The sequence below is a fragment of the Pleurodeles waltl genome, chromosome 2_2, assembly GCF_031143425.1.
Source record: "Pleurodeles waltl isolate 20211129_DDA chromosome 2_2, aPleWal1.hap1.20221129, whole genome shotgun sequence".
Lineage (NCBI taxonomy): Eukaryota > Metazoa > Chordata > Amphibia > Caudata > Salamandridae > Pleurodeles > Pleurodeles waltl.
The window spans coordinates 849603515-849619125 of record NC_090439.1 but is presented as its reverse complement, the minus strand read 5'-3'; the positions used below and the strand labels follow the sequence as shown (position 1 = coordinate 849619125).

General features: G+C 44.7%; 1 protein-coding gene across 1 annotated transcript in view; it reads left to right on the top strand.

The window, feature by feature from the left end:
• The first annotated feature begins 7043 nt into the window (after window positions 1-7043).
• The window catches only part of GEM (GTP binding protein overexpressed in skeletal muscle), a 28442-nt gene continuing 19874 nt past the window's right edge, over window positions 7044-15611 (top strand). Inside the window, exon 1 of the mRNA XM_069220477.1 lies at window positions 7044-7177. The gene's annotated coding sequence lies outside the window, so the exon portion shown is untranslated. The remainder of the gene's footprint in view (window positions 7178-15611) is intronic.

The following is a 15611-nucleotide window of genomic DNA, read 5'->3' as shown; positions in this document are numbered from 1 at the left end:
CTGCAGTTTCCATTCCCAAGTCCTGCTGGAGTGCCGGACTGAAGCCTGTCCTGAATTCCAGACCTGTGAGTAGATCTACATAAAGTACCACCAACAAAAACTCGACCTGCAACTTCAGTGGAAAGATTCCTACCAGATCCTGTTGACTACGGATGCAGCTGTGAATTGGTGTGAAGGTCCAGCCTGGACCCCCTCCAGCCACTGCAAGAAGGCAGCTTCGAGTCCAGACTCCAGCCCTTCCGCACCTCCTATATCTCCTACCAGCTCAGTTGCTCCATTGAGCCAGCATGTTGCATGGCTTCTGAGAGAGGCTTCTGTGCCTGTGCAGCATTCATCACCTTAGGATTCAGCCACACCATCAAAGTGGATGTGATCGGCTATGGTTGTGACAAGCCTTGTTGCTTGAGCAGTAGTATGGCATTTGTTTGAAAATGAGGGCTATGGGCACCCAGAAATGAATTGCATGCAGCTCCTTGCTCACCCTAGAAATTGTTGTGCCTTATATATTGAAAACACTGACTTAAACCTCTTGGAGAGGTACCGACAAGACCTCATCTTTTCCTTTGTGGAATTTGCACTCATCTGGCCACATATGCGTGAGGGGGCATGTCAATGGTCCCTATCTCTTTTGACAAGAAAGCAATGTATCTTAGTCTGTTTTTTATAACTTTCACACTGATGAGTATGGCGATGTTCTTACAATGTTATACAATAAGGCTTTCCATTTTCCAAATTAAAGCATCAGACCTGCTGCCGTTCACCTCACTAATGCTGCTCCTGACTCGACATGTAAACCGGAAATGGCAGGCACTTCATAGTGAGTGTAACCTCATTGTCCCTATCGCATCCTATGATCCAGAACCAAGGTTTTCACTCCAAGTGCTTGCAGGAGTACTGTACTATTGTGCACAGTCCAATAAATAGTACAGAACTTACTGTTTGTCCTAGAATTGATATGGAACCAGTTACCCTACCTATGTTGTCCCTGTGATGCGTCAGACTCCCAACAGACTCCATCATCCTAAGAGACTACCTTGAGGTATCTCAAGGACTGTCCATTTCTTTGCCATCCTGTTTTGCACATACAAGGTAACACTTGCCATCTATGAAGTTCAAACCCTTGCTAAAGTCTTAAACAAAGTCGTGAAAGTAACATCTCTGACACTGGGACTCAGAGGTCTGTCATATTACAAAACAGAATGGCTTTGTATGTTGTCCTTGCTTTCAAGGGTGGGATATAGTTGGTGCAGTGTTGTTCATTTATACCCCATGTGTCTGTTAGCATCTATGTACAAACAGATCATATTAGAAAAAGTGTGAAGGGAATGAAAAACTACTGAGTGGATTTGATTTAGAAGGGGATAGAATCTGCACCTGCTTGAAAGGTATTTTTGGAGGCTGGTGAATCATTCATCATAACCTTGCTAATAAAGGTACTGTTCCTTCCTTTCCCCTGACAATGCCAGTTCCTGAAGACAATGATGGTATCAACAGTGATTCTGATTTTGAAGTTGAAAAATATAAGGACACTTATTTAGATGCTGAAGTTAATGGACTAATGTCAATAGATGTTTTGCAGATGTTGCACTTTTAGTTCAAAAGGGAGGGATTGATAAATTGCACAAAAATGTGCTATAAAACGACCCTAATAGCAAATGCCAAGGTAACTCATTATCTGCCAATTTGTTTTCATATTGTACCCATGTTACACACAGCCCTACTCTGCATTCCCGCATCTGAAGTACTCAGTCTCATTCCCATGTTTGGAAATTTTAAATAGGTATTAATAAATAACTAGATTGGCATCAGGTATTTTACATTTCTTGTATCCTTGTTTCATTCTTCTCATGAGAAAGCTGTACCTGCTAATCTGTGTTTGGGTTTCTCTCGTGTATTCTTTCATTTAAAGCAATTCATGTAGAAAACCTATAAAAGGCATGCAACTCTAAATAGGTAAAATAAATACTTTGTCATTTTTAGGCATTCTCCTGTGGATTATATATGTTCATTTATATTTAGGTGCATGTTTTAACACAAGAGCACAAAAGCTAATGGCATAAAGTATTTGTTTCATTGCCGTGTGACAGTTCAGCTTGCTTTAGTATATTCATGTTTTATTTTAGAATGGCCAGAATTGATTTTCTAGGTATTGATATTAAATCATGAACAAGGTTTCATTGAAATTGATATCTGGATTTCTCAGTTATTGTCTTTAAACAAAATCAGTGTTTTACAGAATATAAGTAGGTGAAAGGCAAGAGAGCTTCATTTTTAATTGTTTATTCTGAAGATGTTCAAGAATATTCTGACAGAGTGTATACACTGGAACAAAGCATTAGTTGATAGAGAGGTACTTCACTCCAGTGATTTGAGACTGAAGGTCATCATGGTTGCTGTAAACACCTTTTCTTATCGAAGGCAACAGGGGAGGCACATCAAGCTCTCCCTACAGCTCGGCTTATCTGCTCACCTCGAGGACATAGTTGCTAAAGCACAGATATTGGAGCAGAAACTGCTATTCCTTTATTTAACGCTGCTTCTATTGTACAGAAAAGGTAAGCGGATGCAAACACAATTCACATCATGTGCACTAGAATAGGATTTTGATTTCAACGAATCTTGAAAATATATTCCTAGCTTGCTAGTGTTCTTGAGTGTGTCTATTTATGATGAAAAATTGATGGGCTTCCACTAGCTATTCCTGTGAGATACTTATAAGATTGATTGTTGCCCAATAGTCACCTCACTCAATGCAGAGTAGGTTGTGGGGCGTTGAATTATATCAGGTTCTCTCCTCTTCTCAGTACACTAAGGGGGTCATTCTGACCTTGGCGGTCTTTTCGCAAGACCGCCGAGTTACCGCCGCGGTGAAGACCGCCGACCGCGGCGGTATGCCGCTGTGCGCATTCCGACCGCTGGGAGCGTTCCGCCGGAAAACCGCCAGCAGCCACACTGGCGGTCGGCGGGAAAGTGGAGACTGGTCAACCTCCACCGCCACGCCAGCAGAACACCGCCCACAGAATTACGACCCACATTTCTGTGTGGCGGTCTTCTGTTGGCGGTCCTCTGTTGGCGGTCACCTCCCCATGGCTCCTTTCGCCTCCCGGAGGACCAACGCACAAGGTAAGTTGATCGTCCGTGAGGGGAGGGGGTGGGGGGGTGTTGTGTGATGTGTGCGTGCATGGGGGTGTGCGTGTGAGTGTGTAGAGGGGGTGTGTGAGTGCGTGCATGCGGGCGGGGAGTGCTGCTGTGCCTATGGGCAATGTGTGTAGTTCGGCGGGTGCGCATGTCGGCATGTATGTGTGCGGGTATGTGTCCCTGTTGTGTATGTGTGTGTGTAGGGGGTGTGTATACGTGCATGTTGGGGGTGTGTGCATGTCGGGGTGCGTGTATGTGCATGTCGGGGTGGGGGTGGGGAGGGGGTTCGTACCACCTCTGAAGGGTGGCAGGGGGGTGGAGGGTGTGGGGGGAGGACTCGGGGGGGCAGTGGGGGGTGGGGGAGACCCCTATCAGTGCCAGGGAAGGAATTCCCTGGCCCCGATAGTGCTTACCGCCATGGTTCGCATGGCGGTTCCCGACCGCCAGAAACCGCGGCGGTAAGCAGGGTCATGATACCGTTGGCGGTCTTGGGTCGACCGCCGGACCGGAGTGCGCAGACTCCAGCCCGTCGGTCATGACCGCCGTGGCTGTCGGAGTGGGGAAGTGGCGGTCGATCGCGGCGGTGACCGCCGCGGTCAGAATGCCATTTTTTTGACCGCCGGTCTGTTCGCGGTCCGACCGCCGCCTCTCCGCCGACCGCCAAGGTCAGAATGAGGGCCTAAGTCCTTAGTGGCAAAGGTTCTAGATGTGCCTCAGGATGTGTTCTGGAGAGAAAGCCAATAACACATTTTATGGAGAGAAAGCCAGAAAACGTATCAATGGAAAGAACTTAGATGTGTATCCTCCTACCAGTTATAAAATGAGAGCCACAGCATTTTTTATGAACATATATATATTAGAGAGCTATGAAGCTGGAAATCAAAATGTGAAAAACACCTTCTGTGTATGCAAAGGTGTGAAAAAGCTGATCTCTAAAGGAGACAGACAAAACACACATTTATGCTGGTTTTGAGGTCTCATACACAGTAAGGACACTTTGGGGGTCATTCTGACCCTGGCGGTCAGAGACCGCCGGGGCCAGGGTCGGCGGGAGCACCGCTGACAGACCGGCACTGCCCCGCAGGGCATTCTGACCGCGGCGGTTCGGCCGCGGTCAGATGCGGGAAACCGGCGGTCTCCCGCCGGTTTCCCGCTGCCCTGCAGAATCCTCCATGGCGGCGGAGCGCGCTCCGCCGCCATGGGGATTCTGACACCCCCTACCGCCATCCTGTTCCTGGCGGGTCTCCCGCCAGGAACAGGATGGCGGTAGGAGGTGCCGCGGGGCCCCTGGGGGCCCCTGAGGTGCCCATGCCCATGGCATGGGCACTGTAGGGGCCCTCGTAAGAGGGCCCCACAAAGTATTTCAGTGTCTGCTATGCAGACACTGAAATACGCGACGGGTGCCACTGCACCCGTCGCACCTTCCCACTACGCCGGCTCAATTCTGAGCCGGCGTCCTCGTGGGAAGATTGATTTGCCCTGGGCTGGCGGGCGGCCTTTTGGCGGCCGCCCGCCAGCCCAGGGCAAATCCCAAAATACCCTCAGCGGTCTTTCGACCGCGGAGCGGTATTTTGGTGGGGGAACTTTGGCGGGCGGCCTCCGCCGCCCGCCGAAGTTAGAATCACCCCCTTTGTCTTAACAAGTAAATAAAAAGTCATTTTACAGCGAAAACTATTTGTATATTTTGTTTTACTTGAACTAGAGTCAATATTCCGTAAGAACTACAAAGGTATGGAATACAGCTTGGAAATACACGTTGTTAGTGCTTTATATTTTGCCATGCATCCCAAGAATGCATCATGTTGCATTACCTTTGTGTGCAAACATGGCACTGGGATATCCCTGAAAGTAGATATATGTGCTTTTACTATAAATGTCTTTTGGCTACTATTAAATGTGTAGCTAATCGGGATATAAAAATTTGAATTCGCATATTTTGTCCCATAATAGAGGTGAGCATGGCCAGCCCTTTCTAGCATGCAAGTACCCACAGCTTAATCTGGGAGAAATCAGGGGAAAGTGAGGAACTTTTCACTGGATGTTCAGGAGAAACAATTTACAGTTGCTTATAGTCTGTGGGGCCGAAGACAGAGATGCTATGGCTTTTTTGGGTGACAACATTTGCCTGTCTGTCCCAGTGAGGTGGTGCAGAGTCTGAGGCAACTGAAGGCCATGATGATCTATGTTAATGGGACTGGGTAAGGTCAGTCTGAGCAGACTCCACCCTGAAATAACTGTTGTAGACTGTAATCACTGTTCACAGACACCCAGCCTGTGCCTGCTTCACAAGTACCTCTCTTCCTGCACTGCTGGCTCGGTTCTTCTATGCTGCTGGCTTGCACCTTGGCTCCCCGACTAGCCTCAGGCAGCTCCCTATGTCTCAGCTGGCGTGACCCTTGTGTGAACAGGGGTCAGGAAGACCTTGGTTAGCTATGTGTACAGAAGTGCAAATTATGCCCTTGCACCAGAGGCTGTGAAACGAGCAGTCTTTGGGATAAGTGTCTCCCATCTGCTCTAATTGTATGTTTGTGTGCATTTGTGTGGCTGGCACTGTTTCTGTCCATACTGTATCTTTTATCTGTATGTGTGAGGGAAGCCTGCACTGCTTATATATATATGGAAGCTATTCTGTGTGAACAAAGGTGGTTTCCACTCTGATGCTCATGCGGTACCTATGTTTTGTATGTGTGGGGGGAGCTTGCATAGCTGCTTAGTGAGTGAGAGAAGCTACACCCCCTTCCACCTCGCATCTCACCCCTTCTTCACTGTGCACCATCTTTACTTCATGTGCTCCTCCCTGGTACAGTCCACTCCATCTCTTGCTCCGTGACCTCTCTCCTTATAACTCAACACTCCACTTTGCACCCTGCATTGTCCCTTAGACCATGCAAGCGGAACCATTGCTTGGAAGCCAGAGCTTCTATGTGATCTGGGCCATGCCTTCAATCACCAGTCTTAAATACAGTTCTCTTGGAAACTGGGTCCAATGGGCATTCCTTCTTGTCAAGAAAGTGAGGTACGTGGCATGAAAAAGGCCCTTATACTGGACTTCTTGATCTAATATCGATCTTTGGTTTTAGGAAAAGTAGAAACTATGAAAAGACCCAACATGTCTTTCCATCAGTTTTGCCTTTTTCGTTGTCTTTCAAAGCCCACGCTGTTCGTTGCTTCCCCCATCAGCATGGATACCAGCAGCCACTTGATTGCGGAGACACCACACGACCATACCTCAAACCTTCACAGAACTCCACTCACATGTTGCATTTTCATGATCCCCTGGCCTTGAAGCATAGAGTACCGTGAAAGTACTCACAGGGCATAACACTGTGTCCCGGTGCTTCCAGAGCAGCCCACAGAGGCTGACTATCTGCCCCTCTGGAGCGCTAGGAAGCGCCTCTGCTGCAGGAGAGGCGGCTACGGAGGCAAGCTGGGATCATCAGGTAAGAATGTGGGCTCGAGGGTACATGGGGGTCCCGGGGTGAGCTAGAGCTCGGTATGTGGCTCCAGCTCGGCTCGAGCTCAGTGGCTCGCCCATCACTAGCTAATATGAACGCATGAACGCGCGTGGTATTTGACATCATTTGGTTTTGTTAATTTCCCCATTGCTGTGCCTAGTAAACTACTTTCATAGCTGTTCATGTCCACAGATATCCTAACTAATGGCTGCGTCTGTGTGTGCACTCTGCCTACTTTTCGTGATTGTTGGCTCTAGCTTTGAGCAGATTCCCTGGCGGAATGTCTGAAACGGATCATGTGCCTCTTGCAAGGTAATGGTTTTGTGACTCTAAGTGCGCAGCGCTGTTGGGGGTGGGGGGCACCTCGGCGGAGAGCCCAGTGACGTCACGGAAAAGCCCTGTCTCCGATCAGTTCTGCCTGATATAAACCGGCGGAGCCAAGAAAGACTTAGAAAGAGGCAGTCGGGGGACGAGAGAGGATTCATTTCAGCGTCCCGGGCTCCGTCTCTGCTGTTTCCAGCCGTCCGCCGGAGCAGCGCAGCGGAGAGCGCAGGAGCGGCGGCGCGCACTGGGGGCTAGCAAAGGTAGGTCCTGCGGGCGCCAAATAAACCTCCATCTGAACTCCTTGCCTTCAGAGAATAAATTACCGAAAAACACACTCTTGGGTTTTCCAAAGGCTTCACGCAGTGGTGAGATTATTATGCACCCGATAAAGAAGCGCTATAATTTATTCAAATACGTTTATTTATTTTAAATAGGCCTCCTTGGTTATGCAGTGAATTTTCCCGGCTTGGAGACTTCTCAGGGTGAAAAGCTCGCGCTCTACAAGAACTAGTGTATTGTATGGAGCGAGCCCGCTGTATCCTGCGCTACGTGTGAGGAGTTCATAGGGCTGAAACTTTTATGTGCGCTCTGGCTCCTGTAGCTCTACATAAGTAGTGCCTGAGACAGACCTAAAAGAAAGCCACTGGAATTATGCGATTTTGCAGCCATGGCGTTTTCAGCATAATTATGAATTTGCCGCTTTTGCACATGATTAGTGCAAGTACAGCAGTAGCGGCACTCCCCCCAGCGCTTTGAGACCCTCACGGGTGAGTTGTTTACAAATGCTATGATTGATTGATTGATTAATCATCTGCTGATTAATCTACAGATTTCAGCATTAAAAAAAGTCTCAAGTTCCAATGGATAAAAAAAAATAAACAACAAAAAAAACACGTGTTGTTGCGCAGCGGAAGGCCTTTTGCAAAGGCTGACTGGTTAACTGAGTGTCAAAGTGGTACTAATGAGGTGAAACGTTTGCCCAGAAAGTGCTAACATGGGTAAAAAAATGCACAAATAATGAGGCAATATGAACGCAAAATGAGCCGCAATATGCCATATAATTTGCATTTTCTTGACACATACCTTGGCCAATCCTGCCACCCAATATAGTCCTCCCCTACCGCATATATATATATATATATATATATATATATATATATGCACACACACACACACACACATACATATACACATTCATGCAAACATGTTTTAACGCAGGGTTTCCCTTAACTTATATATACATACATTGCGATCTAAAGGCATGCATGATAAAGGTATATGTGTGGTAAAGTAGTTGCGTGGTAAATTAATTGTGTGGTAAAGGATGGTGGTAAAGGCATATGATGTAAATGCATGTGTTGTAATGTCATAGAACCACTTTCAATATAATTACAACTTTCAATCAATCACTCAAATTGGTATTTGTATAGTGTGGCTATTCACCCGTGAGGGTATCCAGGTGCTGGGTTGGTTCAGTCAAAAAGCTAGGTCTTGAATCTGTTCCTCAAGTCTGCCAGAGAGGGTGATGTCCAGAGGTGGAGGCCTTTCCAGGACTTGGCTGGCGGCGAGGTAGGAGAAGGAGCAACCTCTGCTGTGGCTTCAGAAAATACGTAGTCCGTGCGAGGGCAAGGGCTGTGGATCAAAGGTTTTTGGATGATTGGTGGAAGTTCACTCGGTGGTTGATGTATGCTGGTCCTACGTTTTGGAGAGCTTTGAAGTAGCGTGTATCAATAACTTGAATTTACATCTTTTCTGGACAGGGAGCCGTTGGAGTTTCCTAAGGTGTGGGGAAATGTGGGTCGTTTGGGTGGGTTGAGGATGTGTCTTGCCAATGAGTTCTGTATTGTCTGAGGTCTCTTCATGTGTGTGAATGAATACAACTCTGGCAGGTTACTTTTATTGGAAATGGGGCCCATGGAATTAAGCAATTACTTATACACGCATTTTTTAATAATTCTGCATTTGTTGCGCTAGACATCATCTGCTACATAAATTGTAGATTTGAACAAAACATTTTTTTTTGCCCGAACAGATCCAGCGTTTCTAAAACACACCCAAACATAGATTTTGACCATTTATTAATGATGGCCTGTCAACTTCCATCTACTGATTGCAGTATTCAGACTTTAATATTTTTCCCAGATGGTGTTAATAGCCCTAAATGGTGGACTGGTGAAAGCACTTTTATATTCAGGAGAAAACCACATCATACATACTTGATTCTAATTAAAACATGGATAGAATGCGCAATAAATTTATAGTGTTTCTTGTCAGAGGTCCAGTACAGTGAATATAGAATAAACCCATCACTGAACTCTGAAAGGCAGGTTTCGAAATGTAGCTGGAATGCCCAGACTAAACGAGACAAACATTTTATTGCAAGAAGTGTGGAGAAAGTAGCCATGTTTTTGTCTCAGTGGCAGTCCAAGTTTGTGTCAGAAAGTAAAAGGGGTACTGGTAATAAGGTGCAATGCCTGTGCGTTCCTGCTTGACATCACTAATTGTTGCTGATTAACAAAATGAACAGGGGCTGCTGAAGGTGTACAGTTTTGTAAGGACCCTCTTTATGATTTACAGCTTTGGGGTCTGCTTTGTGTAAGTAACTATGGGAGGTAAAATATCAAAATAGCTACACGAGACAGAATTCAGCACATAATGTCCCTTTAATTGCATAATAGTTTACGTAATTCACTTTTAATGTTTGCATATTTTAGCCAGCTGTGATGAATAATTTAATTCACCTTTGCAGGGACATCTTAAGGATTTGTGATGCCCTGGGCCAAATGTAGTTTTGGTGTCCCTATTCAGAACATCTTTTAATGTATGATCCCATTTTATCCTTTTCATGCCCTCTTTGGTCAGGCCACTGACAGCGCACAGGCATGTCCCTATTCTTAATGTGTTTACATTTAATACTCGGGGATATAGTTCTTTCAATTTTGTAACACAGCAGCAGCTAATTTATATCACTGAAAATAATCTCTGTGACGCCCTCAAATATCTCATATGGGAGGTCCCCTGTTTTGAATTAAAAGAAACTTGCTTATGGATGTTGCATGAAACAAGCACAGCATTTCCCTGGAAAATGTGTCTCACACCACTCATATTAAGAATTATTCAAGTTCATCAGAGCAGGACTCTGCACAAAAGAGCTGGCTCTATAAGTGGGGACCCTGAAAGGCCTGGGGCCCTGCGCCAGAGCCCACTTTGCCCATGCCTTAAAACGACTCCGCACCGTTGTTGCATAACTTAAGAGGATTTATATTTTGCAAGACTTTTTAGCAATGTTAATTTTGTGATTAATTAGACCATGCAGGAACAGATTTCTTAATCGTCTTCCTTTTTCTACAAAGCTGTCCAGGGATTTATTTAAAACATGGTTATAAGCATGAAAAACTCCACCTTGCAGATTACTGGCTCTTGATTTGATAATGTCATATATGTGTAATGAAAATATGTGAAACACCAATTCATGTACACTATCTTTAATCATCTCCCAATACCCTACACACCCCATCCACTGATTTACAGCTTACCGTGTCACTATAGGTAGGTTGACACTATGTAAGTCCCAATACATTTAAGCATACATAATTCAGCATCTTTGGCAGACAAATGTGCTGGTAGTAAAACTCTCATCCGACCTCTTTCCACTAGGGGGACCATAACCTTGTCTTGCCAATAACAGGAAACATGCTGGGACTTGACAGTTTCACTTTTCATGTTATGAGGATAGCCTACAAGTCCCAGCATGCTAAGTATTGGTTAAAAAACTGGATTCACTGAAGGCTCTCCTCCTGGCATAGGAGCAGTTGAGACCGATGTTTAAGTTGCAGAGAACCCCTTCTTTCTGATGTGTTGCCAGAAGTCATTAATTTTGTGTTGCAGTTCTCACTGCTTGCAGAAAAGAAACACAAAGGCCTAAGTTTCCAGAGTAGATGCCCAAACAAGTGTCACTGAAGCGGCTGCTGGACAGCATCAAACTAACCTTACTAAACATGGTAGCTGTAGGGTGTGCTGTATGTGAGACAGGCCAGGCTTACTTCATTATGGCCTGCCCGATAATCTGCACGCCATGTGTAACTCAAAGGTGTGCCTGGAGAGGCAAGATTCCCCCATCCTTCTACCAGCCTTAGCTTCGGTGGCTCAATCAGGCAGAAGCAAAGCATGTTAAAGAGAAGCATTTTTGTTAACAAAATTGTGGCCCTTACTACAAATGTGTAAGTAATTGGTGTGATAGTCGGACGCTATTGAGTGCAATAAAAACCACCCAATTACTACGCGAGTTTGCCGATAATGGGTAATAATATGCAAAGTCTGCATATGTTTGTATTATTTCCCTGGTAAGTATTGGTAGATTTCGCCTATTGAAATTTATCCAGGGGTACAATTTTTGTTGAAATACTCGAAAATTCGGATATGTGCAGTACCAAGTGTTACCACACACACCAGAATTTAACGACCACAAGGCATCGCCTTAGACATTCACTTTACCATTATTGGTATGGATTTAATATCCAGTAGACAAACATTATTTGCCTAAACGCCTGGTCTGGCAGATGCTAGTGTGGGGACCCCTAAATTTGAACACCCCAAAATTTACCTCACACCTCTGCCCCGGATTGATGAATCAGAGACAGTGTTTAATCTCAGTTTCATGAGGCAATGGGTCTGCAAAATAAGGCACCCCACAGTATATCAAAATACATTGAAATAAGTAAGGGCCCACCCAACAATTGAGCTCTAGATCAGGAATACATTGTAAAAGATTTAATACAAAAATCTGAAAGGTGTGCTACACAGATCATAAATGCAAAAAGTGCAAAGCCAGTGCCATGAAAGTTCTCAGAATATGGCATTACAGAATAATGTAAAATTGGAAAACATTCTAAGTCCCAAGTGAGAAGCAAAATCAATAAAGAAATGGACACCATCCCTAGTAGCATTACAAAGTCTTCTGGCTAAAAACAAGGGGTTTATATAGGAAATCTTTGCATGGACTAACCTTAATTCTGAAGAATCATAGTAATGTGAGAAAAATAATTACATTATTAGCAAATCAGAGGACAGGTTTATGAAACATCATATTGCCTTTAACATCTAAACGCTATCCTGCTAAATGAATATTGATTTTGCCCATTCTATGCTAATATCTGCTGGAGATGGCAGGACAACACTAGTTACACAAACAACAGCAAACTATTGTGAATGAATAGAGTACATTGAGCTAGCGGTAGATCTTTGAAGATAGAAACATTATTGGGACCATGGTGGAAAGTTAAACAGATCAGCAACACATCAATGGAAATGAACCACCATGACGCTGCTTGAATGTGTGCTGCAGAAATAATGAACAGTGTATATGCAGGTGGAGAAATCCATTTTGGACAATATGGTGTTTGGGCCTCTACAGAGGCCTAGTTGACAAGAGCCAGGGAAACAAACGTTTATATGTCATAGGATATTTGTTTCAAGTGCAGTAACATCAGGTCAGCATGCACATATACATTTGAATACACATTCTGCGTGTTATTAATAATGTACAAAATACATAATGCACAAACACTCTAACACTGTTATACGATATGGAGGAACAAGATTGTGTGATTAAATTTTATTAAGTGACAGACATACAACCAATGTGCTTTTTTGACTGCGTTCATCGTTAGCACATTTCTTTCTGCCTTGTGTCTTCTGTCATTCGGAACACTTTCAGCCAGTATTAGCATAATGTCATTTTCAACCTGTTAGTAATGAAAACGCGAAACTTCAAGTCCCAGAATGCAAATTTCTCTTTGCTAAAACAAGGGAGTATGACTGAAAGTGTCACACATGTCATGGGGCCTCTTGGCAGCTTTACATACTGTGAGAAAGTGTGATAGTGCTGACACTGTAATTTCAACAGCGAATCGCAACTTGATTAATAATTTAATAATTCCACAATAAAATAATTGTACATTTGTTTACACATATTTTTTCTTCTTTAAAAAAAATGAAAGTTGTGAGAACGTATAGATCTACTTTTCTCGTGTTAATAACAAGCTATGCTTATAGAACAAAACAAAAAGTATACAGTATGTCCATGCTTCGGGGTATAGAAGATTTTACAGAAGGTATAGGTCAAATCCTGTATTAGATGACAAAAAGCTGTACATCTGTACTTTTCGGAGTCCAGATTTGAAAAGGAATCCTCCCATTTGAAGTCCTAAGAGGAGGCCCATTCCACAGTGAAAATATTATACGGAAGATGGAGGTCAAATCCTGTGTTATATTTGCAAATTATGCAATAAACGTCATGCCAACATATGATAAATACTTTCAATTAAAAAGTTTCTTGAACATTTGGAAGGGTTTCAGTGCAATTCATTAGATGTCATCACTTCACTGAGTGACGCATATTAAAAACGAAAGCTTCTAAACAAGAACCTAAAATATATGCCCCTCCCTCTGCCCTATCGAGGTTGCCATGAGCAACCCCAGAGACAGTCCCAGTGTCCCTTGCATATGGTGAACGCCGCAGCTGAGCACTGGCTGCCCCTGTCTCGATGTGTGGTTGAGAGGAAGGGGGCAAGGTGACAGTGTGCTGCAGCAGCTGTACTGCACACTTGGCCTCTGTAGGAGCCCTTACTGGGCACCTCGCCGGTCAGAGTCTGATTTCAATAACTGTGTGTAAAAATCAGTCGCAGCACACATACGAGAATGTAAACAAGCATTTGCAATGCAATGGGTCTCGCATTTGCTTGAGTTAGAGCTATTAGCGTTGTAAACTCCTAACCGGACTGTTCTTGCCACATAAATTAAAAATGAAAAGTAAAACATTTTCACATAAGTGAGCCGATTCAAAGCGCCACCGTCGCCATGAGCATCAGTGTGAAGGAGAGGCACAAAAGTAAAAAGAAGTTTGCTTGCAGTCAAATGTATCGGCAAACGTGCAATTAGCCATGTAATAGGGTTGATGTAAGCATTTACCAATGATAACAAAGGATTTTTGAAGGGCAAGCCCATGAACGAGTGATAGTGTCGGGCGTGAGGTGGGCGTGGTTAAAAGCCCAAAAAGATAACACGTCAGGAAAGCAGTACTTGTGCGCTGCTATGCTTGACCTTAAAATGGAGTAGGCATTGAGTGAATATGCAGACATTATGGCTTTCATCAGAGCAGGTCTTTTCCGGGATATCACCTTAGGTGTAATGAAATGTGGCGCCCTTACTGCTGCTTGTGAATAAAATGACGCAGAAGGTGTTCCCTTTTGTGTTCAATGGCCAGTCCCTGGCTGCACAAACACTGGCCTCTAAAGACCACTATCTCCAGACCTCCGCAAACTCACCTGAATCAGCCACAGCTTTGCACCATCACATTGGTGAGGGGGGTGTTGGTGTGTGTCAGCAGAAGTGAGACATAGAAGGAATGACACTGATGAGGGGTTAAAAACATCTCCTATGGATGGTTAGAAGGTATTAACTTCACTTTGAACACAATCATTGGATGCAGGAAAGAGGAGTGCTGCTGGTTACATAACCTTAATACCCACAGCTCTGGGCACCTCTTTTAAGATTGACGCCCTGGACCTGGGCCCAGCTCCCTGGTGCCAGAAGCTGGCACTGGCTTTGAGCCTCCTACTAATCCCAGACCAGTTTGAATTAGTCCAGGGTAAAGCTGAATGTTAGATTGCCCTGCTCCTCTCCCGCTGTACTTTCAGCTGTGTCAGAGCATCACTCCTTCAATGAATATAGAGAATAGTAGATGGATAGCAGTGAGTAACGGAGATGCTTTACACCTCAGTGTTTTGAGTTACCTCAAATAGACAGCAAGAGCGAAGCTCAAGTTGTCTGTGATGTCACTCAGAATCCTGAGGTGAAAAACAACCACTATCCATGTTTTGCCATCTATATTTTTATCTCTGGTCCCCAAAGCCATCTCCCCCTGCTTTTAACTGCTACAAACGGGCAGCTGAGTAATGAGGCCGCTGTAGGTCGAATGGCCAGTGGCGGAAGAAACAAAATAAAAGTGATGGGGCGGGTGGACGGGGCACAGGGCAGCGCGGGTTGAGTATGCGGGAAGGGTGAAGCGCGGGGGCGGATTAATAATAAATAATAAAAACACTTACCTGGTGCTGCCGACCACCTCGCGCATCCCATGCTGACCCCGTGCACATTGATTCCTATTCGCAGTGCTCACTTTATCTTTACCTTCTAGCTCCCATATCTCTACCTCCTTCTCTACTTGCCTTACCTTTCTTCTTTTAGCCCCTATTTGCTGAATCTCTCTTTACTCATTTTTTCTTCAATTCATCAACCCTTTCCTTTCTGCCTCTACCCTAATCTTCTATTTTTATCTCATATTATTTCACCTTCTTTTTCCTAGCCCCATCTTCCTCCATCTCTTCTATTATTTCCCTCTCACTCTTTTCCACTCAAGCTTCCAGCTCGCTCTCTCTTCTTCAGGTTGTTTACACAAGTCATCCTGTTTCCCTCCCCTCTCTACCTTCAACCACTTAAGTCCTCTTTCCTATCTCCCCATCCCTGCGTATCTGTTGTTCTGTTCTCTCCATCACGTTGTTCTACCCTTTCTCCTCTTCTCTTCCTACTCCACTCTTCACGTCCAACAGACCTTATGTTTCTGTGCTCTCTATCCTCATCTCCTTTTCCTTCACTGTTTTTTCTCACACCCCTTCTTTCAGTCCCTTTGTTTTCTCT